This window comes from Embiotoca jacksoni, unplaced genomic scaffold (genome assembly GCF_022577435.1).
Source record: "Embiotoca jacksoni isolate LCO1_2020_lvr unplaced genomic scaffold, fEmbJac1.0.p SCAF_31, whole genome shotgun sequence".
Classification (NCBI taxonomy): domain Eukaryota; kingdom Metazoa; phylum Chordata; class Actinopteri; family Embiotocidae; genus Embiotoca; species Embiotoca jacksoni.
This window is the reverse complement of record NW_027185383.1, coordinates 810235-835095: the sequence shown is the minus strand read 5'-3', so window position 1 is coordinate 835095 and position 24861 is coordinate 810235. Positions and strand designations below refer to the sequence as shown.

Sequence of the window (24861 nt, the reverse complement as noted above, 5' to 3'; positions counted from 1 at the left end):
CGTTTTAACCACTTACTTATTCATCACAGACTCGCCAAGGAAGCTGCTTAGCTGACACGCACTAGATTTTATAAAGAGAAGTAAACCGACAGACAGGCAGACATGCATGACTATGCTCAGAAATGGGGGACATTGTCAGTATGAATTCAGTTTTGCCAGCAGTCAAAGCTGTTTTGCAGGAAACAAATTTGGCAAAAGCACTGCGAGTGAATTAGAGGGCAAAAAAAAGAGAAGGGATGCATTTTCACTTTCATTAGCCAGTCTGTCCCTTTGGGCTCAAACACATAGAGCTCAGTGCATGAACTGCCCCTCTTACACACTCTTACACACACACACACACACACACACACACACACACACACACACACACACACACACACACCCTCAGCCTTTATCCTCCTTTTCTGGCACACTCCCCCTCCTCTTTCACTTCTCTTGGATCCCACTTTGCTCATCTTTCTCTCCATCCTTTCTTCTCATTTAGGTTGATCTTCCTCTTTACAGTCCCTCCATCCTGTCGTCTGTCCTCTACCCCTCGCTCTCCTCTTCTCTTAGTGCGCATCATCGAAATCCTCACCTCCTTCCCTCTCTTCCTTCTCTCCGGTTTTCAGCCAATCGCTGCTGAGGGAGGTGTGGTTTCACACCAGGAGGATGGACAGAGCTTGTTGAAGACAGAGGGAGAGAGGGAGAAAGGCGAGGAGAGCGCCGGTGAAAAGAGACGTTTTCCCTGAGCTTCTTAGAGAAGCAACGCCAGGCTTGACACTGAGTGATGACCGTGGCGCGGAGAGACTTGGCAGACCGGGAATAAAAAGGCGGAATAAAACACACAAGAGGGGAGGAGGGTGCGCACTTTGAGGATACCTGCGCGTCTCCATTTCGGCCGCAGGTGCGCTACCGCCCCTCCAAAGGGAGTTTTTTTTGGGGGGTGAGAGAAGTGAGAGAGTAAGATATCTTCCTATGATTGAGTCTCATTTTCTTGCCCGATGTCATCTGTTTTTCAGTCGCTCTGAAAGAAAACTTTGTCAGCTTTTACACCGTCTGCAGTGACATTTCAATTCCAGATTTGACTGAAGAGCTTAATTCGGAGATTTTTTTTTTTTTTTTTTTTTAATTCGTGGACTGCTCACTCTAGTTAAAAAAGGGAGACTATCTCTGAACTCCGAACTTGTGTGTTGTGACACGACACGGAGTCTTTCCAAACCCCATCCCTGTTGTAAATGTGCTGATGGAGAGGACAATGCCTGGATTATTACAGCCGCTGTTCAGCCTGCCCCGGGGAAGAGGGGAAGAGTGAAGGAAGCAGAGAGAGAAGGGAGGTAAAGAGGAGGAAATCGGTAGCGCTTGGCTGCCGTCCACTAGTTCGTTAGCGCCTTTGCTGCTCGAGCTCTCCAACCTCTTTTTACTGGATACGCGGACAAACATCAGAAGACGCACGGGGAGGACCTGCGTTCACACCCTGGGTGAGTTTGGGGTGTGTGTCCAGGCTTGGACAAAAATAAAAACGGAGGCGGGGTAAAAGTATCGCTCCTGTGCGTTTTTACGCGCCGCGCACTCCCGGATTGATACGGACATGACGATGCGGGTTGAGGATGGAGTGACGCATGATCGATCGGAGAGGGTGAGGAAGGGGACAGATGAGAATTTGATTTGAAAGGAATCAGAGAATAGACTCGTTTGGCTGTTTGCACATCATGAAGGGCGGCTAGAAGGAATGTGTTGTTTGGTGTCACTATTCGAGAAAAATGTGCAAAGAGAGAAAACGTGCAAATAAACATCAGAGGTTACTACATGTGGGTCGTTCAGGCATCACTCTCTCAGCATTAGGAATTGAGTTGTGCATATGCTTCAATTGAATGGTAAATGTGCGAGTTTTCAGCCTGCACAGTTTGTGTCCCTACATTCTGATCATGCTCTGAAAATGTGTGTTTGGCGCTGTATGTTTGTAGTGTGTCTGTATAACTTCGTAATAGTGTGTATGAAAGTGTATGTTTGGACAACACAATCCACTCCTGTCACATCATTGTAGCTGTAAACTGAAGATGAACGTGACTTGTTCTTCAACCTCTTTGCTTCATCTCTCCGACATGTGTGTCCCTGCTGTCTCCTAACCAATGAACACTTTCCTTCCTGCCTCTCTACATCCCGCTTCTCTTTCTCTGCCTCCGTGTGTTCGAGTGTGTGTGATGTTGTTGCTCCATCAGTCACCCTGAATGCCTGTATACGCACCGCGCAATTTCTCACAAAGTCTCTGAACCGTGTAAGCACAACATTTACCTGTCAGCTACTTCGTCAGGACTACCTGTATGTGGCCGTATAAGAAATCCTCGGAGAAGAGGAGCTGCTGCCTCAGATTTTTACTGAACACCCACTGCCACTGCCACAGACCTCTTTCCCTCCAGAAGATGTGTTGTCAAACCAATCATGGAGGAAGAAGAAGTGGGGAAAAAAGGTGAAAACCCAGTGGGAAAGTAAAAGTACTGCAAGAAAAATATCAATGTTAGAGCTGTAAATACTGCAATGATCAAATCAGTCCACACACACATGCACAAACAACTCCCTCCACACGCATTATGTACATCTAAATGGAAGTAAGACATGTTGACATTATGGACATTTCTGTGATATACTGTCACTCTGAGAGCATGAAATGAAAGGTTGAGTGCATGACACACGGAGCTCTAATGACACGCTTGTTTAATGGCAGAGTAAGTGTACATCAGTGCTGACATCAGGAGGGGATTGAAAGCAAAAAGGAACACTGAACAGTGCAGTCAGTGATGAGTGCAGAAGAAGTGTACATTAGAGAATGTAATCAGGTTTAAGTGAAGGAATAACAACAAAAACACACAAATGCAGTCACTTTCTGTTGATGCTGTAAAATGCATTTTGCTTTTGGCTAAAGCAGGGTCTCTCAGAGGTTTCCATATCAAGTGTTGTAAGTACAGTACAGTGCTGTAGATAGGCATGAGTAGGGCTGGGAATCAATAATATGATATAAAATGATTACTGTAAAGTTGAGGGATATTAGAAACAGTGGTTGAAATCGATGCAGCAGAGGCCGAGATATCCGGATTTCTCTCCACTCATGTCAAACTCTAAAAATGCTGAATCCAACATTCCCCATTATTCAACAAATAGCTTCTTTATGAGTCACCTTCTCTTTCTGGTAGATGGCAATTTATTTCAGACTTGAAGCACTCAGTCTGTAACACTGACTGTTTGTGTCATCCACAAACCTAAAATGATACATCTTGATGATGGCATTTAATCGTTATTTTCCAGATGCTGCGAGACACAAAAGACAGAAATACTTGCCCCTTTAATTTGAATATTTTACAGGGAATCGCACTACAGAAACAAAGGGAGTGGTGTGTCTGATGTGACACTCAACAAAACTGCTCACACATATATAACAAAAATAGTAAAAAGGATGATTGATGAGGTTGATTCTGTCATGCAAATGCTGCATTACAGGAAACAGTACACCACCCTACTGCAGCTGGAGCAGCAAATTTGTATTAATCTGCCACTGAAAGCATCTCCCAACAAATGCACTAATTCTTGCAGTTTTAATAAAAAAAATATTCTTTACCTTTGGTATTTGTGTATTGCCATATGAAAGCCAGAGTGAACTGAAGCTGTAGGGTATTGAAAGATCCATAAACACATTGTTGGATTTTATATTTTGATACATTTTAAAAGGGGCTACAACCTCCTGTAATATAACAGCGCTGCACATGATTCAACAGACTGGAAGACAATGGTAAAAGGAGCAATATCCCACCAGAATGGAGGGAAATGTAAACATTACTCATAATAGCAGAACACATTTTAGCCATTAAAAGTATCCACATAAACAGTGACGTTTTTAAATCCTGAAGGAAAAACAGTTACATATGAGAACTTTACAGAAACGGTTTTATTAAGAACACATATGCGATTATTTAGTGACATGTTATTGAGGAAATAAATCTATGTTTCACGCTGAAGAATCAGTATTTGATAATTCTCCTTTTGGCCTCTCTGTCTTCTCAGTACAAACGTATCTTTGATCACTTCCATCACTCGCTGCCTGTTTATTAAATCACTGTCTAAAGCCCTGCATTAGGCTCCACATTACACTGCATTAGATGTGTAGAAGGAAACGTAGCTGTAGTTGTTTTCTAATGAAGTTTTGTTGTTGTTGTTTGTTTTTTAGGTTGAGATTCATTAAAGCGCCGGTGGAATGAAACCTATGATTCACATCTTCTTACATTCTCACAATGCTGTAACATTGCAGCAGCACAATCAAATAAGAGCAAAATTAAACCACTTCTCATTTTGCTCAGGACCCCCAGGAATCCATTTAAAAGGCCCCTGATGCTCCCCAGTCTGCACTTTTAAAACTGATGTAGACGTGCAAAATTACATTCCTCTGTACACAAATTCATTTTTATGCTTGTAAAAATACACAGTTAAAGTAGATGAGACTCAATAGACACATTTCATAGCAAACAACTCCAGATGAGACCTCTTGAAGATTTCAGTTTGGTATCGCATAATTCTCTGAATGTGTCTTTATGTTGGTGTACAGTCACAAAGTTCAAATGAAAGCACACTCAGAGACAGAAAAGATAGAACCCTGACTTCCTCTGTCTCAAAGAAAAATCCTTTCTACCTCTGTTAGTAGCTCTTATTTCTTCCACGTATTTCTTCTCACATTTCTCTCTTACAACATTATCCAAGGTGACACAATTACGGGATACTCCATTGCTGACCTTTGCTCCGCTTCATAAGTGATCTCCAAATTGGCCCTGGGTCTACTGTTGCTCTCATTGTGAGTCACTCTGCAGAAAAGTGTGTGTATATACTGTAAATGTAAATGTGTGTACTCAGTGTGTACGCTCTTCAAAGATTGACTTAGTGCATACGATATGGCAGCGCCCTTCAAACTGCAAGGACACAGGAAGATATTGAAAATGCAGCCTTTTCAACGATTGATACAGAATAGTGCACTTTCAGATTGGCCACCAGTGTCATCTCTCAGTATTGTGGACGGTCCTTTTCAACTCAAGGCCTGCTGGGTGTTTCGGTCCAAGTCAGGCTGTGGACATGTCTGAAAAAGAAGTTATTCACAAATACACCAAGATTGCTCTTTTTACAGATTGTGAGGCGCCAATATAACGACAATGGATTTTAATTCAGGCTGGGTTGAGAGGATATTTCATTTCTCCAAAATTACTGATACACGAGACATTGGATCGTTTGAGTTCATGATAGTTTTAAGTAGTGCTGAAACAATTAGTCTGTTCATGAGATGCTCAATTGACTAAAAAACAATTGACAGTCGCAATAATTAGTCAAAACAATGATTCAATATTTTGGAAAAAAGACTCCACTGCTTTAGTTGTGAGAGTTAGATAAGAGTGGTATCAAGCTTCTCCATGGCGAGAAGTGCATTATAGATAAGCATATTTCCTCAAGTGTCAAACCAGTTGTTTAAATCTTAAATCAACATGGGCTTTTCCAAGTTCTAATGAGGCTCATATACTTTTGTGTTTTTTGTGTAATTCAATCTGGGAATTTATGATGGGCATTTTAAACTATTTCATCTATTTCCTACTATGTGACTTTACTTAGAAGTGTTATTGTGAAATAAAAAAATACAAAAAATAAATTCTATCACAGGAAAAACACTGGATGCCAGTAAAATGATTAATATGAATATAAAGATGATGAAATAAAAAGTTCAATAAGGAGCTGAGATTTCATATGAACTTATTTCAGTATTTATTGGTTCATTTATGTGATTTGTATGTGATCTTTAATGCTAAAATTGATCTGCAACTACTTTGGTGATTATTTATTGATCGTCTCAGTTGTTTTATTAGGCCTAAATGCTAAAAAAGTGACAAATACAAACAATTGTTAGTATTCTTTGTCTTCTATTATGACAAACTGAATATCTTTCAATTATGACCTGGAGGTGGGCAAAACACACTATTTAAAGTTTAAGCTCTGGGAAAGTGTGATGAGGATTTGGTTTTACTATTTAAAATTCCATGGGCCAACTGATGAATCAGCAAACTGAGACTAAGCTTTAAAGCAACTGTAGATGGGAAAGGGTTAAAGCTGCACAAGGCTTCAATCCATGTGAGCTGAAATCACACGTGTGCGGCTTTAATTAAATTTTTTACTGTAGAGACTCCAGGATAACTTCCAGGTATGTGGAGCTGAAATTCGCTGCATCTAATAACCTTGCAACAACAGCCCTGCAATAAATTCTCCTTTCAGGAAGGTTATAATGTTCAGTTTTTGTTGAGGCTCCTACTGTATAACATGTATCCCAAAACCAACCTTCTGTACACTGTATAGGAAGCCAATCTACAATTATCGACAGGTTCACGAGGTTTTCATTTACATTATACTCTTGGTGGTAATGAAAAAAATCCTGAAGCCCACGGCAACCTTTAGATAATGGCACCAGTTGTGTTTTCATAACAGATACAGCCTGGTTCCGGTACAGGGACCTCCCGGGTGGAAGGGATTAAGTCATGTTTTCAAGATGCACAGAAAGGCATTCCTGCACATAGGCCTCAAGTAATTTGATTACTGATTGACATGGCATTGAATCTCTCTGCACTAATATGGTTTATTGAAGACGTCGGTGACAGAGCGGATGCAGGACTGAAGCAGTGGGCTGTATCTTCTCTTGGAGGTGTCGTGACTCAACCTGCTGCAAGCTCTGACACCCGCACTGACTGAATGGACTCACTGTCACCATCAAGTTGGTCAAACTGAAGTTTCCAATTAAAACTACCACTATCAAGAGAAATCAATTAAACTTTTAACCGGTTAATAGTCCCAAGTAATGAATCGGTCTTTCTATTAAAGGAAAACAGATTCATTATAACAGAGTTGTTATATTAGTTTGATTAGGCATGTTATAAGACTTCATACCAAGTTTTTAGCTGAAAAGTAGGTAAAGTAACACGGTTGTGCTTTCTTCTTTCAAAGGTCTGCAGCAAATGACTTTTATTTTTATAATTAATCTTGTAGTTTTAATGAGGTACATGGTGTGTTCACCTGAATAAAACAGGTTTTTAAGCACTGCTAGCCACACAAAATTACAATATGGCTGACATCAGTAAAGTGGACATGAACAAAATTTTTGTATGTGAAGTCCGCAGAAGTGGAAAATTACAAATAAGATTTACTTTTCATTGGAAAAAGTGAAGAAACAGTGTCTCAGAAATCTATTGAAGTGCAGCCCCCCACCCCACATGCAATCTCAATAGTCACAGTCTTGGTTTATGACTAATTCTTACATGCTGTTTTTATGTTGCTCTGCAGGATGATTTGATTTTGCTGTATACATACATATATTGTAATAGTGTATACAAATTATCATTTGACAATACACCAAAATGGTGAACACACTATCTAGTGTGTGACGATTGGCTGTTTTATTTCTCATTTATATAACTTTAAATTGAATCTCTCTACAAAAGTATGCTTTAGCCAAAAGTATAAAAACGACAGAGTTTGGGCAATATTACCGAAAGGTTCGCATTCCCTTTTAAAAGCCATATAGTGTATCTTTAAGGATACAAAAATATCTGATCGTCTCGATATAAACAGTGGTGTATAAATGTTTTGGTAATTTGGGTAAACTGACCTTTTGGACAGAACAATAGGCTGAGGAGACATTCGTTTGAGGGGAACTCTCCAAATTGCTTGATTGATTGGAAACACTCAGATGTCAAATGTATTTAATTTCCAATCATATAAAACAGAGAAAATCGTAGTCATTCAATCACACCCCATCCCCGCTTTGTGATAGACAATTAAAAATCATTCCAATCATATAGCTGTATTATAAACTGAACATGTTCTCTATGGTGGTGACCTATAAATTTGTGCTGCCAGCAGCGAGAACACTGAGCTCTCTGAACTTTGTGTCCAAGACTGAGATTTCTCTTTATCTTTCCTGTTTTTGTGCCAGTCATTAGAAACAGCACCTCTAGGAAAAAAGAAAAAAGAAAAAAAGATGAAACAATAGCCCTGAACACCAGCACCACCACTGCTGCTCCAATCTGCAGCGCTGACACGCCTCTTGTGACAAACCTCAGAAATGTGGCTGGATTCAGTGGCTTGTTTAAGGCAAAACAGGGAACGTCGGCGTGTAGGGAGGGACGGAGGGACATGAAAGGCAGTTAAACTCTCTCCTTCTTTCTCTTCGCTGCCCCTTCTCCGCTTCTCTTTGTACATCAAAGTACTTGCCTCTTCGTAAGGAGAAGCCACATGCATCCCACTGCAGCTGTAGTAGGAGGGGATGTGGAGAATCGGCCTGAGTGAGTGGTGTGAACGCTCCGTTGTTTCCCATCTGTACATTAATCCTGAGCCCGTGCTCCGACGTGAACTGTAGCAGCCCAAAGCCTTGCTGACATTTCAATCTACACAGGGGGTGGATGAGAGTCAGGAGGCATTTGTGTGCATGTTTTGCATGTGGGCAGGGTGTTTTTAATACCCTTTTTACCACTGTTCAGGATAAAAAAAAAAAAAAAAAAAGAAAGAAACACAGCTCTTTTTAAAAATGTAATCCATTGAGGATTTTTTCATAAACCGCTTCCAAATATTCTTATGGACTAAGCCGTTGAGTTGTATAGAAAAAATGTCTGTCTCATTAATGAGTTTTTCTTTGGAAAATCAGTTGAGGGATTGAGCCGTCATTCCCGTAAGGCTTGAGGAAATTGTTTTTTTAGATGTGTTCCATGAAGGTTAAGCACCAAATGTTTTGCAAAATGGCTCCTTTGTCGTCATAGCTGTGAATTAAATGAGTGAACTCTGTGAAGCTAAACAGAAAGTGTAAATGCCTGGTGAACACTTGGATTTGTTTATCATTTTGATACATGCCACTTCATGAAAAAAAACGCATTTACATTTGAAAATAGGCACCCATTTCTCTCATTTATTCCAGCTTTCTTTTGCCCCTCTCACACGTATCAAGATAAACTCCAGATTTCACTTGAATTAATTTTTCATATACATTTAGCCATAGCTCTGGAGATATGATGACATAAACTACAATGTGATGAAAACGTTTCAACTCTAAGAGATTTTTCTAAGTCATTGAGGGATATGTAGGCAGGACTGATTTATAGGAAATGTTGGATTAATGAGATCTTTTGCATCATCGTGCGAATATGTGTACAACATTTCCTGTTATAATTTCCAGTAAAAAAAATCTACATATATTTATTTATATATACAATTATATATAAGACTTTATCCAAATGATCCACACCTTTATATTGTATGTGTCTCCAGGCCGACAGGTCTTAAAGGCTTTGTAAACCAAAAAAACTACTTGTTAGATCATCTAATACTATTTGAATCCTCCCTTCCGAAATGTTTGCAGTCAGAGTCAAAAGTATAAAAATGCACACACGTTTGTCTTAAGATGTGCTCATGGTTTGTTTCACCTTCAAATTTTTTGACAAAAAAATGTGCATCTGCCTTCCTTTTCCTGTTCTCGATGCAAAGCTCCATTGGCATAAGCTCTTTTTTAACTGCTACAAAATGTTGGGGAACAACTCGAGGGGAAAACTGCTTTCTGAGCAAGATAAAACCAGCATTCTTCTTCTGTATCTTTTGTATCTTGCAATCCATCTAGGTGGTTCTTGTTTGCATTTCCCCTTGGCTTTTTGGATATCAGAAACATTAGTGTAGACGGAGTATCTGTCCGTGCTCCCTACAAACCCAAACTATATTGCTTGTTTTATTTATTTGTGAATTAGTATCTTGTGTATTCTATTTTTGCTCTCAGACGAGGCTGAAGTATGCTTGAAACGGACCAGTTTGTTGTCCGACCACACGTGAGGCCAAAAGTGTTCAGCTGTTCCGGACAACTGCACTCGACTGCAGTGGAATCCAGCGTCCAGTCACAGATCGGTTCAGCAACAATTTCTATGAATACATATAACAGTGCACGCTTTCAGACAGTCTCTCAAAATTGTATTTGTTTGTTCCTACAAAATGTGATGCAAGTAATTGAGTGAGCAATGAAGAATTATTGATGTAATTTTTTGGAGTGTTAAAAAAACACAAATTCCTCGAAAAATGTCAGAAATCTATCTGTAAATGCTCATTCCCTATCTAACAAGCATTTAATTCACAGCATACTGGTAACGTCACTTCTTACTTTAGAAGTCTGAGCTGATCGACTTAAACATTATGACTGCCTAACATGCTGCTGTTCATTTGTGCGCAAAGACTAAACTGCTCCAATCCACCAAGGCACAGACTTTATAATCCCCTGAAAGGTAGCTTGTAGTATGTGGCTGCAGAGTTCAGCAGCAGGTCCTTTAAATCCTGTAAGGTTAATGGTTTGTCCCTCCTCAGACCACCAGTGGTAGACCCTCATCGCTGCATACGGTACCAGGAGCACCTCACAAGCCCTGATGCTTTGTCCCAGTTGTCAAGCCACAACAACTGGGCCTTTGTCAACTTCCTTTAGGTCTTTATACTTGACAATTTCACCCGACTCCAACATGGTGATTATGACAACTGACTGTTTACTTAACAGCTAATGTATCCCAGACCTGGACATGCACCATTTTTATGAGATAATCAACGTTTTTTTTCTTCATCTGTGGGTGGTCACACAAAATCACCAGCATACACTTCCCAGAGCAGCCTTTTTTTTTTCTTTTTCATTATCTTTCCTTTTGATACATTTTTTGGTTGATGGCTTTCTTGAACAAAACCCACTTCTGTTTTTTATCCCTTTCGAAAGAAAAAAAACAAAAACCTGCCGTTGCTTCAAAAGCCAAAAACATCACTTTGTCTGAGTCTGAGGATTTTTGCTGAACAGACGTATATTGTATCATGCAGCCATGTTTACTAAAGCAAATTCCCATGAAGAATTGCAAAATTTTTCAGTCAGTGATAAAAACTGTTCAAATGGACATAAATCTGCGTAGAAATATTGTGCATTGTTGCTAAAAATTCATGTGCAAGTGATGTCGAGTGTAAAACTTGTCACTCAGGTCCCTGTCGGACGCTAGAAGGAATGTTACAATAACACCAAACTCTCTCACCTCCAAAGCAGTTCATTATTTATGAGTTATTCTGCACTACAACATCTGATGATTGCATGAGAGTCTCTTTCCCTCACCTTTTCCTCATTCACCTTCACTTTTGCCTCTCCTGCACTTCCCGACAATGATTAGGAAAGACGTTTAGTGGTGAGAAATACAGTGATTATAAGTTGCTGCATTGATCTGCGTATTGAGCTATATCGTCCGGATTCATTGGCTCTGACATCCAAACTACCCCAATTGATTTTTACTGTTGCTGCTAAAGGAGATTTAACCCCCACCACCATCACCACCCACTCTCGCTTTCACACACACACACACACACACACACACACACACACACACACACACACACACACACACACACACACACACACACACACACACACACACACACACACACACAAAACGTGCCGTTAGCCAAACAGGTTATGCTGCAGAAATGTACCAGTTGTACTTTCATGACCCACTTTATCAGCATTCATGTGCTCAGTGCTTGCACAAGCATTCACTCAAGCGTTTTCGGTGGAGGATGGAGATTTGATAGCATGAAGATTAAGGAGAGGCGAGAGCCGGACGAATTCAGAGAGTATGGTCACATACAAATTACATTATATGAATGCACTTTTACATCATGCATGGAGGGCAGAGAATTTGCCATCGGTGCAAAGGAAGAAAAAAAAAAATCAAGGCTTCACCTTGTCCCTCACATCAGTAAGATACTCATTTGCCCCTGGAATACATTTTACAGCTAAACACCAGCCTTTTCCCCTCAGATTGAACAGGTTGCTTCAAAGTGGAATGAAGTAGAACGGTTGGGTGCTCTCATTAAAAACCTATCATGCAGCTGCATCGGCCCAACAGACTGCCAAGAACATCTGGGAAGACGTGATAATAGCCTCCTTGCCTGTTTAGACATGTCCCCGCAGCCCCTGCTGGAAGCATGTGTCACCGTGATTACATATATGCAGAGGTAGAAAGCAGAGATGTGGAACCTGGTGAAAAATATTTATGATAGCGTAGGAAAAAGGGATCCTATACTTTCTTCTGCTTTGAGCAGTGGGCAGTAGCCAACACGAGGCAGTAGGAGGTTTGAATCAACAAAGAACAAAAGTTCAGAATAGCAGGGAGCTAAATAGAATAACAATAAATCAAATGATCAGTGACATCTTCAACTGAAGCCCTGGATTTTCAGAGAATCATAATCAAACACTGCAACTTTCTTCTTTTAATATTTTGGTTTGGTGTTATGACTATCTAATAGGCCGTCTGTAGACTACCTACCAAGCACCAGACAACGGTAGTATCGAGTTTATAAACATTTACCAGTTAAAGAATCAGTTTTTCCCCTCTGGATTTAAAGGATACACATTTTGTTAAAACAAAGGCGATACTACAACTTACCAGAACCAAACCAAAACCAAAGCTGAGAGGACCTGGATTCACCTCTGGAATAGTTCCTATTCCGCTAGCTGTAACTCAGTGAATCTGCCACTGAGGATTTGTTTCATTGGGTGTTTTTTGTGAATGTGAAATATGCTACTTTGGTTTATGGTCCACAATCCAAGTTATTGAAATTTGAGCTCTTCTGTCCCCATGTGGGGAAAAAAAAAACCCAATAAATACAGCGTTAATAGAGACATGTCATGACTTTATTGGTTCTGTGGCCAGACACAAAACTGCAAATGAATGCTAAGGTTAAGACTGTATTATGTCCGGTATATGTGTCTCTCAGTGATTTGTGGAGCTCCTCTGCTTCATGTTGTCAAAAGAATTAGTTAATATACAGTGAGATGAAAAAGTCCAGAGACTGTTCCTGCCACACGCGAACAGGGCGCAGCACAGTAATGCACACGGAGCAGGGGGAAGCAGTAACTTTCCTGAGTGAGCAATCAAAGTTTCATCGCTTCCACCTTTGTATGTTTTTGACATTTGCCATATTGCCATAGTTCAGGTCATTAGCAACGCATGGTTTCCCTCCAGTCACAGTTGAACTCTGTGTTGACAGTAAACTAAGGGAAGTTTTTTTTTGTTGAGACATTGTCAAATAAAACCCACCTGGTTGCACTTGTGACCTGATGTGCGTTCTTCAGTCTTGGACAGTTACATGTTGCGCTACTTTAAAGTTAAAAAAACCCACTCTAAACTCACCACCTGGCTCATTGCTTCTTTGCTGTAGGCTTGCTGAAGTATTTTAAGGTTTTCCTTCTCCAATTTCTTGAGTTTGACACAACATTTTATGTGCACTCTCTCCCCAAGTCCGTGGTGACATTGCAAATGCGCGCCCACTAGTGGTCACAAAGCTGCATGTAACGTGCTAATGTTTATCAAGTTATGTAACTTAGCATACTGGTAACTTATCAGTGCTGAAATAAAAGCAGACATATTTTGGCAAACATCTATAATTTGTGTTATCTTATTTAGCCACATTTCATGATACAGTCAATATTCACAAGTCAACCTTTATAATAACATGTATTTATTTTTATTTTGAAAGCAACCATGGAGCTTCATGTAAATTACCATCAAGTCATAAATATGAATAGCCATGCGATTGTCTTGCACAACACAGCAGAGATGTTGAGTTCACTATCATCCCTGTTGAAAATGGAATATCAGCAATAGTTCATCAGCCGATCTTTTGTTTTTACAGAGAAATGTGATACTTAACTCGCTGAAACTCCAAATGTAGGGAAGGAAATGAGTTCCAAATAGCTGTGCCTCTAATAATGCTAATTTATTCGTTGAGGAGGCATTTTTCTTCTTTTATTGGCTTGGTTTTAAAGAAGTTAAAACTCCAAATTTGTCTGGCTCAGTTTGCATGCCTGATTACATATTTAATTCATGAGAAGACATTTCAAAATGCAGGCTAATAACCCCCCACCCATACACTCACCCCCTGCGTTTTGGCTGACTAACCCAACATGGGCTTTGAACTTACTCATGCGTGAGGTTTTGAGAAGGCGCTCACGTGAATCTGACTTCGCATTTGACAACCCCGAAGGCAAACAGAGGGATTTTCATTTCACACAGGGATGAATATTATGAAATTGAGTGCTTGCAATATGCGTATGTGTGCGTGTGTTCACATGCTATCTGGGTGAAATAAGGAAGAGGGCTTTTGATCTCAATCAATATTTCTAAATTATAAAGCAGTTAAGGGTAGAAATACAGGCGGATACTCGAGATGAGTGAAGTTGAAAAGCAGCGCAACGCATCTTCCGAACAGGAGAGCAGAGCAGAGTTAAAGGCAGGAAGTGAATATTAGAGAAACACTTCCCTTATCGTACATTTAATTTACTATAACAAGAATACAAGAGCTGGTCTGCAGGGTCAAGTGACTGGTGTGGAGTTTACAGTAGCTTTATCACCATTATCTTTAAACAGTATAAGTAGCGGTTAATCAAGGGAACGAGGAAAATGAGGGCATCACTTCGATGTCCCGTGTCTTCCGACTGCTCCAGAAAACACCAGATGATAAAAATGGCATTTGCCACAGCAGAGTGCTCTCATGACATCTTTTGCCCTGGTTTTTGCCTCTCAGGCCACATAGAGGGGGGAACCTGTTGAGTCTGTAAAATATCTGCAGTTGTGATTTCCACTTTTAATATTTCATAAGGATTTTCTCAAAGGTTCATTTGCCTTTTTATCTACAGTGTTCTCAAAGCAATGAGCTCAATGAGCGACAGCGACTGCTTTGCTTTTATGTGTTTTTTGTTGTTGTTGTTGCCGTGGCTACATCATGGCTTGTTGTTGGGGCTGTATGCAGCCTGAGAATAACACCCGCAGACACAACTCACTGTCAAAATTAGTTGAAAATGAATTGGAATACAAAAAAAACTGAGATTAAATATTTGATTATCTTTTCTGTTTAATATAGCCTATTATCAAATTATAAGCATAATAATAGTTTAATAATACTTATCAATCTAATAAAGAATAGCCATTTATTGGCATTTATCACTGAACATATAAATATGAATTACATTTCTGTTTCAGGCTTTGTAAACAAAAATTGCACAGCATAGTTATGACATGAATACATTAAATGAAAGAATATTACAAAGGAATTACTGATAATGACGGGTACCAATAATCAAACTAAACAATGTGCTGTGTTGGCACTAAATCTCCACTCATGTGACTTTAAACCACAGCAGAAGAAGGAGGCACAGTGAGATGACATTAAAGGAGTGTCAGTCACACCTCAAACAATAGAAAATGACATGGAGGTGCTGATGGAAATATTATAATACATTGTAATTATATATAATAATATAACATCTGTTAAACTAGTTTCCCTTCATTTGTATAAAACCAGGATAAGACTAACAGTTTTGCCAAATGATTCTGGTCAGCTAAAATAATTGTGATCAGGTGATTATGTAATGATTGTGAGAAGCCTACTCAGGGCTAACACAATGTACTGCTGGAACTATTTTGTTCGACATTTTTGTTGCATTTAATATTCTCTTTGAATACTGGGCATCACTCAAATATAAGCATTTAAGATATTTATCTATACAGAGGTTTAGTGTTTTACATTGACCTTTTTAGTGATATTAGCACAAATTTAGAGAGCATAATTACCAATGCCTTCGACAGCATTATAATAAACCTCTAAAAAGATACTTCAATGGAACATAAATGCAAATGAACTCCTTCTGAGTTTTTTTGGCCCTGGAAACTGTCTTCCATACCTTTATTTTATTTTAGTTTTTTTTGGTGAACACTGTTATTCCCATTTTAGTTCCGTATCAATGAAAGTAAGTATAATTGTCAGGGCCAGTGCAATGATTTACAAATAAGTTACGTTCACATCTGCTTATTCTTAGATGAGGTCCAGCCATCAGCTTCTAAAGTGTTCTCTGCAGGCTAATGTGAATGGAAATGCTGTTATTAATTCACATTTTGTTTTCACTTTTCTTTAAAAACCCAAGGCTTCAATTTGCATCCATAATTTTGAAACCAGACCTATGCCCTTTAAAACTAGAAGGCCAAACATGTTACACATTTTCCAATGTGAGAATATGCAGCTTTTTTTTTCTCCTTTAATCTATTTTTACATTAAATTTGACACAAAATACCAAAATATCAATACCAGAAAACCAAGTGGGAAAAAAAAAAAAAAAAATCCAAGTAATAAGCTTACTTTGACTCTTCAGGCAGTGGTCTTTTTTCTATCACAGACGTTTCTTTTATCTATGCTTGGCAGGTGTTTGGTGGTTGAAACCTTGGCAAACAAAAAATATGTGGTGAGTTGCCCTTCAGAAAGTCACACAACCCCAAATTGCTCCTAATTGTTGTGGATAGAAAATGTAAGTTGCTTTGCATAAAAACATTTGCCAAATGAATATGAAGTCCAAACAGTTGCCAAATATCTCCTACATTTAACTTGATATTACTGAATTGATTTAATTTAGATTAGTAATAGCATAACAAGGTCAAAAATGCCTTTAGGCAAATGCAGATCATCACATTATGTTTATTAAGCTACTGCTGTATTTAAAACATTGTGCTGGTCTCATTACACAAGGAAGTCTTTGTTCTCTTACTTTTCTTCCTCCTGGTGTCAGAACTCTTTCCAAGTTTGAAGCATCGCTTTCAACTTGGCGCTTCGGCTGATCCTGCAGTCAGCCGTGATGTGCCAGATCCACTGAATAGCTTTAACAGGATTGGACCTTCGCCTCGACGGTGACGCACTAAGCCAGTCAAGGTCACTAACAACATCACATAAAAGAAGACATCAGTTCTTAATGAAGTCATACATCACATTTAGCATATGGTTCAATTAGAGGCTTCATAGAGATTATTGAGATTATATTATCCCAGTGCATTCATTAGCTAAGCTCCAATAGTCCCCCATCTGATTATAAACTGTGAGGGGATTTGCTGCTATTGACTGGGAGCGATCCAAGCATGGAGGGATATGGAGTCACTTGTAATGTTGGGGATGTAGCTTATATGTTTGGGTGGGTGTTTAACAGTGTAGATGTGTGAGTTTTCATGTAAATACACTTGTAGGCGTACAGACGTCTACATGTAAGCAGCAGCAGCCACACATTTAGCTTTTAGATGCTTTTGTTCATGAGTGTATACACGCGCTCATTCAAGACCAAATGATGTACGTTAAAGTGTGTGTATACATGATGGTGATTTGCGAGTGTGTGTATGTGTGTGTGCATGGGTGAATTCAGTGTGATGGATAAAGGTCGTGGCTCCCGTGTTGTGAAATGTTGAAATATTGCGTTGTATTCATTAGTGATGGAGGTTTGCGGTGATCTGATTGGAATTCTGTCGAGAGACACAATGTGCTTTTCTCTTAGTGTCGTTATAATAGAAGATATTTTTTTTCTGTTGAACTAAAGTGGGATCTCTTTCCAGGTAATGCACTATCATTTTCTGTCCTCAAACATTGTTGTTTTTATTCTCAGATTCAGAGTTTTTCCTCTGGATGATATTTTGAAAAAAATTCCTGCAATTAGTGTATGAATGTTGTCACATTGTAGTTTTTACTAAAATTATAATTATAATCCTTCTCACCTCTCTCTGAGGAAAGTAAAGAGGCTGAGGCCTCCGGGAGGACATGACATGAAGACAGGGCTCTGCCTGGGCCAGCTGCTCCCTCTGTTGGATCTTAAGACACTGTACGTTACTGGACACTCACAGGTGCACCCTGCTTGACAATTGGGGCTGTAAGAAATAGAAATCTAGTAATCTCTGAAAATGTTGTAAAATGACAGCTAATCTTTGTGGCACAGGTGTGTCTGGATGTGTAAATCTGTTTGCCCCTGCGGAATTGCACCGTGCTGTGGGTTTCTTCTCTCCCTCTCTCTTTCGCGCACACACATATACAATAAATCACATCTGACTTGGCTCACCATGCGGCCCAGCTTATCTCGGGGTCATCTCAAAATCGCCATTTAATGTTTAACGGCGAAGCTGGCTTTGATATCAGCAGCAGATAAAGTGGAATTCCTTGATTGCCTCGGTCAAAGAGGCTCCGCTCGCTGAGAAAATGATTTATTGGACACTGGGAAGTTGGCTAGGATCAAAGGAGACAGACGAGCATACGACTCACACGGCGGGCCGGGAGCAGGCTGGGGCTCGTCCAATCACTCGCACCAGCAGGGCCCCTGTCACTGCTGTCGCTGCTTTTTAATTGGCCGCAGAGAGAGAGAGAGAGAGAGAGAGAGAGAGAGAGAGAGAGAGAGAGAGAGAGAGAGAGAGAGAGAGAGAGAAAGAGAGAGAGAGAGAAAGAGCGAGAGAGACAGAGGGAAGTGTGAGGAGGCGGAGAGGAAAGGGAGGGCCGAAGGGCCGCACAGGTCACCAGAGAACTCAGGCTGGAGCCCATTACTCAGGTAGGAGATAAGAAGGGTCAGTTTGAGTGGAGGGTCACAGGAACTCTGATTGTACTGCCGAGAGAGAGTTTCCAACGGAGCTCATGGAGAATACTCCACTGCCTTGTCTTCTGGGGTGGAAAGAGGGTGATGGGACGAAAGAGAGGAGCAGCAGAGGAAGAGAAGGCAAGAGAATTAAAAGTGTGGAAAAAAGTATTGATTTTTAACGAAAGAAGATTTGCTCCCAAGATTGAGAGCAATATCATATTAAACCCTGTTGCTGGCCACGAATGAGAAAATAAAGCCTGTGAATCACCCCTTCCCTACTGTGTTCTTTTAATAACTTCCAGTTCGGGCTGAACTGCAGCACCGGAAAATTACAGCTTGTGAGATAATTGGAAAAACATCAGAATGCGAATGCTCGGTTAGTGGAGGAATACGCATTATTCATGAGCTGTTGTCCAGATATTATTATAAAGAGGCATAAGGCTGTAAAAGTAAAAGCTGACCTCTGAGTAAATGGATATAATAATACAAAATACAAAATCAATAAAGGTCTGATCAACATTTATCCAAAAGAACTCAGAGAGCTCTTCAGATATTACCCGTTTGAAAGCACTTACAAAGCTGAGTATTTGGCAGGCTAAAGACTGATACTCTGAAAACACGGGTTTTCATGCTTCCCTTTCTTGGTTGTAGTTTCAAAGAGCTAAACTTTTCCAAACCAGACAATTCTATTTACAGTAATGGAGGTATGAGGTGGGAAAATGGAACATAAACCAAAATACGAGGTGGGTTCTATTTCTGACCTGATCGTAGAGTTTGATCAAAAGTTATAGGCTCACCATCATAACAACTCACTCTGAAGGGAATGTGAATGTCTGTACCCAAGTTTAGTCAACGCAATATAACTCAACATCATTGTGGTGCCACAGGGAAACGTCACCAGTTATTAAGATCATCAGTTGTGAGGATTCATCCTCTGTGGAACACGAATGTCTGTACAAAATGGCATGGTAATATAAATATATACAATAAAACATATATATATATTTGCTGGGATGTTTCGTCGAGACTGACAGTGTCATTCTAGCAACACCCAAAACTAATTATTTAACAAAGAATAAATATGTGAAACATATACTTATATATTGATAATCCCGGGATGTAATGAACAAGATATGAAATTGAAAAGTCAAGGGATCACCCTTGAAGGAGACACAAACTTCTCTAACAAATTTTATGGAAATTCATTCAACAGTGATAAAGTCAATGTCAAGATGGTGCTACAATTAATTAGGAATGATCCTAGGGAACATGAATGTTTGTTCAAAATTTAATGGTGAGCCATCTCATGAGATACTTGTTCTAGAATTGATATTGTTATTGTAGCAAAAACCACAACACATTATTTATTAATTAATTATAAATTCTTAAACCCTGAATTAAATGTGTTTTATATGTGTTGACTGAGATAACTGATCAGTATGTTTTAATAGAATTTGTTTTATATAATTAGTTTTTATGCTTGGCTGTGTGGGTGGATCCTCCTCTGTTTGTAACCTGTTGTTGAGATGTTTTCAGGCTATTATACAGCGTGTAGGCTGTCTTTATATCTTTACACTTACATAAAGGCAGCATATGATGCTGTTACATGTAGCTGAGTATACACATCCGAGTTGTGATTGATTTTATATTAATAGGTCTGAATAATCCCTTCACCTTGGGCCATTTAAAAGAGCAGACACAAATAAAAGATCATTCATAATTAATTTCTTCACTCCTTTAAGAGTGCAGCTTTGCGTCATTCTTAATGTGTCCTGTTACTGAGTGAAAAATAAAATCCCTGTTGGGCAGACATATGCAGCTCTGAACAGTGTAGACTATAAACTACACCACTCATTATATTAACTCTACATCACATATGTGTGCTGAAACTAATACAGCAAAAGATTTTGTTTGCACATCCTTGGCATGCTGGTTTTTATGCAGCGCACTGACTGAGCTACCAGAGTGTAAAGAGGGACAGCAGCAAAATGGGGGGAAAAAATGGAGATTTATAGCTTAAGCTTAATTAAAATCTCCGGAAACTAATGGTGGGAAAATTGAAATGTTCCTTATAGATTAAATTCCCCACTACTGCCTCGTGTCACAGAAAGGGGAAGCAGACTGTGACCATCTCGTGATGTCCTCCATGTATAATAGAGTTTCCCACATGTAATTGGAAAGTGGGAGCTGTCGACAGCTCTTCACGACACCGAGACACTTAACTCACCCGGTTCTGATGCAGTATCTCAGTTTTTTTTTTTACTTGAAAGCCAGCACTCTTTCCAAAAAAGAATAAAAAGGAACTTGAGAAGTGACAGCAAAAGTATTTTATACTACTTACCTGTTAAACACCAAAGTTGGTAATTACAGCCTGTCCTACCTTTAAAATCCACAGCTGATACAAAATGAGAGCGCTGAAAAAAAAAAACCTGAGCGAGATCAGTAAAACCATTTGTAGAGGTGATTAATGTTTGATTTTTTTCCCTCTGAATTTAATCTACATTGGAAAAAAAAATCTATTAATGGAGCCCAGTGGTGCTCTAATATTCAGATTTTCTGTCCTTTCATAAATCCAATTATGACTACCCATATTAGAAGCACAACGCTGTCATAAGTCTGTCTGTGATATTCATGGGAAAATGGGACTGCACAGGTTGGTTGATAAACATTAATAATGGATGGCAGCAGTTGATAGATTCAGTGGCTTTACAGCACAACACAGTCATGGGGTCTGAAATTTTAGACCTTATTGGATTATTAGCAAGTAGATCCTGCTGCTAGAAAACACGCTCCGCTGAACATCTGCTGGATTGCTTTACAGCACAAAACAGGATGCTGGTCTAAATTTCAGACCAGAGAACTGCTGGATTTTATCACACAAAACCCAATATAGGGTGTAAAATGCTGGACTCAATCCCAAACCAACCGATGGACAAACTACCAAAAACAAGCATATGTAATATATTATAGGTTCCATGTTATCTAAATTCATATTCCTTTTCTTTTTTAATTATAAAGAAGGTCTGGCTGTTATGATAAATTCTGTGAAAGTGTAAAAATGTTCAGCTCCTGGAGTGATACACAGCTTCCAAGTTTTTGATGTCACAGGCTTATATCAAGCCGTCACTCAGCCAATCAGAAGAGAGGCTCATTGGTCTAAATGCACCATAAAGACACGGACACAAAACGGCCTGTTCTTGGTCGAGCTCCAGAAATAAGCTTTAGAGAGGAAAAACTATATTGATATGGATTTTGGTATCCTGGCCCTGCTCACACATTGCTCACAGCTTCAGTCTTGCCTGTAATTATAGTCTGGAAACCCTGTTTGCATTAAGTTTTGTTCAGCCACTCTGAAGGGCGGACCAATCAGGGACAGTGGGGGTAGCTAAGTGCAATGATGCTGAAGTACTTCCATTAGTTTTGGCACAAATGGTGATCAATGTAGATTAATTAAAGGCACCTCCAATAGTTACAAAATTAACCCGAAGTCTAAACTCTTTAGGATGCAACAACTGGAAACAATCCGTATATCAGAGCCATATATTTACACAATGCATTTGGGTCTGGTAATACCAGGCAAGGTTTTTAGAACTTAAAGCCTAAACATTTATCATCTTATGGATCAAAACTGCAAATTAAACATGATAAATGTGTAAAAACAAATGAGAGCATTAACAACTTTCAAACTTCATCCAAACTCACTTGAGGAAAATCAGATGGTTTTTTGTTTGTTTGTTTTTTAGTGCGATTGGTCCACACTGAGAAAAATAGAGAAATAACACCAACACTGACAGCAGCATGGCAGATCATCAACACAAGACCTCGGCCATTTTCCTGCAATTCTCAGTTCACACTGTCCTACTCGCCTCAACAAACACAATTTCCGTCATTTGCCAGGTGCTGTATGTTCAGAGCTGAAAGGGATTATTGGCACACCGACCCAAGACCCTCCTCAGTGGAAGAGGACTCTACTCAGACCAAATTAGACTCAATATCATCACAAAAAAAATAAAAAATCGCTCTGAACCTGTAACTTTTTCTACTCAAAAAACTCTCTTAAAACTTCACAAATTACATCGCAATTAAAAAAAAAAAAAAAAAAAATGCAACAAAAACTCAGCGAAATCCTAGAGGGACTGACTTATTAGTCATTCAGCTTTTCCTGGTAATGACACCAAAGTAGGGTACTATTACAATCTATCTGACAATGATGTAGTGATCCATTAAAACACAATACATGACACCAATTGGCTTGCAATCCTACACTGACAATTTCGAGGAAACACTGAGCCGAGAGAAGATAGTCTGAAAACCGAACACAGCTGGTCTGGCCCGTCTGAGGAGGTTAAAAGAATTGGAGCAGCAGCTTACAACACACACCACATCACAGCATATCATAGACCCTGGCAGTTTCCTGTCCCCTCATTTGCCCCCTGCACGTCAAGATGGATGTTTGTCATGATCTGTGTCCGGCTGGGGTCCGGTGACCTTTTCTAGGTTCATCGCCATCAGGGATTACCTATTGATCAAACGCTCCAGCTTAGGGAGTTTGTTGAACATGTTTAGATGTGTGTTCTAGATGCATGAGTCTCCTACAGAGCACTACTACTACTGGCAAAGTGAGGGCGTATACGTAATTATCGGGTGCACGGTGAAGGTGCGTGCATCTCCTTGACCGAAGTAATGAGCATATCAAACGTGAATGTGTGTGTCTCCTTGACCAGGTTGATGGGAGTATCAACTCACAAAGGGTACTAAAGTTGATGAGGTAGTTTGAATTGAGCAATATGACCAATGGGCTGAAGAATGGGCCCTTGAGGACACAAAAACACACACCTATACACAATCTCTCTCTCTCACACACACACACTCACAAACAGGCAGGGTTTTAATGAGGACACTGTCGTTTGATTGATGGGAAACGTATGTCCCGTTTCTGATTCATGTACTGCGTCAAGCCGTTACTCTTTTCTTTATATTGAGCTGTAATTTTATCTCTGCGGGGTCAGCCATAGGTTGTTCTCCAGTAGGGGAACTCAATATGCTGAATGATGAATGATTAGCTTGCTGTGCTGTTTGTCAAGGAGTTAAGCAGCAGTGCTGAAAGTGCAGAGGAGACGGGGCATCTAAAATTGCCCCTATCAATATACAAATTCTCCTCCACGTCCCTTTGATGAAACATACACATACAGTGCATCCGGAAAGTATTCACAGCGCTTCACTTTTTACACATTTTGTTATGTTACAGCCTTATTCCAAAATGGATTAAATTCATTTTTTTCCTCAAAATTCTACACGCAATATCCCATAATGACAATGTGAAAATAGTTTGTTTAAAACTTTTTGCAAATCTATTAAAAATAAAGAACGAAAATATAACACGTACATAAGTATTCACAGCCTTTGCTCAAAACTTTGTTGAAGCACCTTTGGCAGAAATTACAGCCTCAAGTCTTTTTGAGTATGATGCTATAAGCTTGGCACACCTATTCTTGGGCAGTTTCTCCCATTCTTCTTTGCAGGACCTCTGAAGCTCCATCAGGTTGGATGGGGAGCGTCGGTGCTCAGACATCTTCAGATCTTTCCAGAGATGTTCAATCGGGTTCAAGTCTGGGCTCTGCCTGGGCCTCTCAAAGACATTCACAGAGTTGTCCCGAAGCCATTCCTTTGTTATCTTGGCTGTGTGCTTCGGGTCGTTGTCCTGTTGGAAGATGAACCTTCGTCCCAGTCTGAGGTCCAGAGCGCTCTGGAGAAGGTTTTCATCAAGGATGTCTCTGTACATTGCTGCATTCATCTTTCCCTCCATCCTGACTAGTCTCCCAGTTCCTGCCGCTGAAAAACATCCCCACAGCATGATGCTGCCACCACCATGCTTCACCGTAGAGACGGTATTGGCCAGGTGATGAGCAGTGCCTGGTTTCCTCCAAACATGATGCTTGGCATTCAGGCCAAAGAGTTCAATCTTTGTTTCATCAGCCCAGAGAATTTAGTTTCTCCTGGTCTGACAGTCCTTCAGGTGCCTTTTGGTAAACTCCAGGCGGGCTGTCATGTGCCTTTTACTGAGGAGTGTCTTCCGTCTGGCCACTCTACCATACAGGCCTGCTTGGTGGAGTGCTGCAGAGATGGTTGTCCTTCTGGAAGGTTCTCCTCTCTTCACAGAGCAACGTTGGAGCTCTGTCAGAGTGACCATCTGGTTCTTGGTCACCTCCCTGACTAAGGCCCTTCTCCCCTGATCGCTCAGTTTGGCCGGGCGGCCAACTCTAGGAAGAGTCCTGGTGGTTCCAAACTTCTTCCATTTACGGATGATGGAGGCCACTGTGCTCATTGGGACCTTCAATTCTGCAGAAATTTTTCTGTACCCTTCCCCAGATCTGTGCCTCGATACAATCCTG

The 24861-nt window shown here is 40.0% G+C and overlaps 1 protein-coding gene across 2 annotated transcripts in view; it reads left to right on the top strand.

Moving 5' to 3' along the window:
• Positions 1–677: 677 nt before the first annotated feature.
• brinp2 (bone morphogenetic protein/retinoic acid inducible neural-specific 2) overlaps positions 678–24861 on the top strand; it is a 219620-nt gene continuing 195436 nt past the window's right edge. The window contains exon 1 of one of the 2 annotated variants that reach the window (XM_069164412.1): positions 678–1460. The gene's annotated coding sequence lies outside the window, so the exon portion shown is untranslated. The other variant, XM_069164413.1, reaches the window with a different exon arrangement.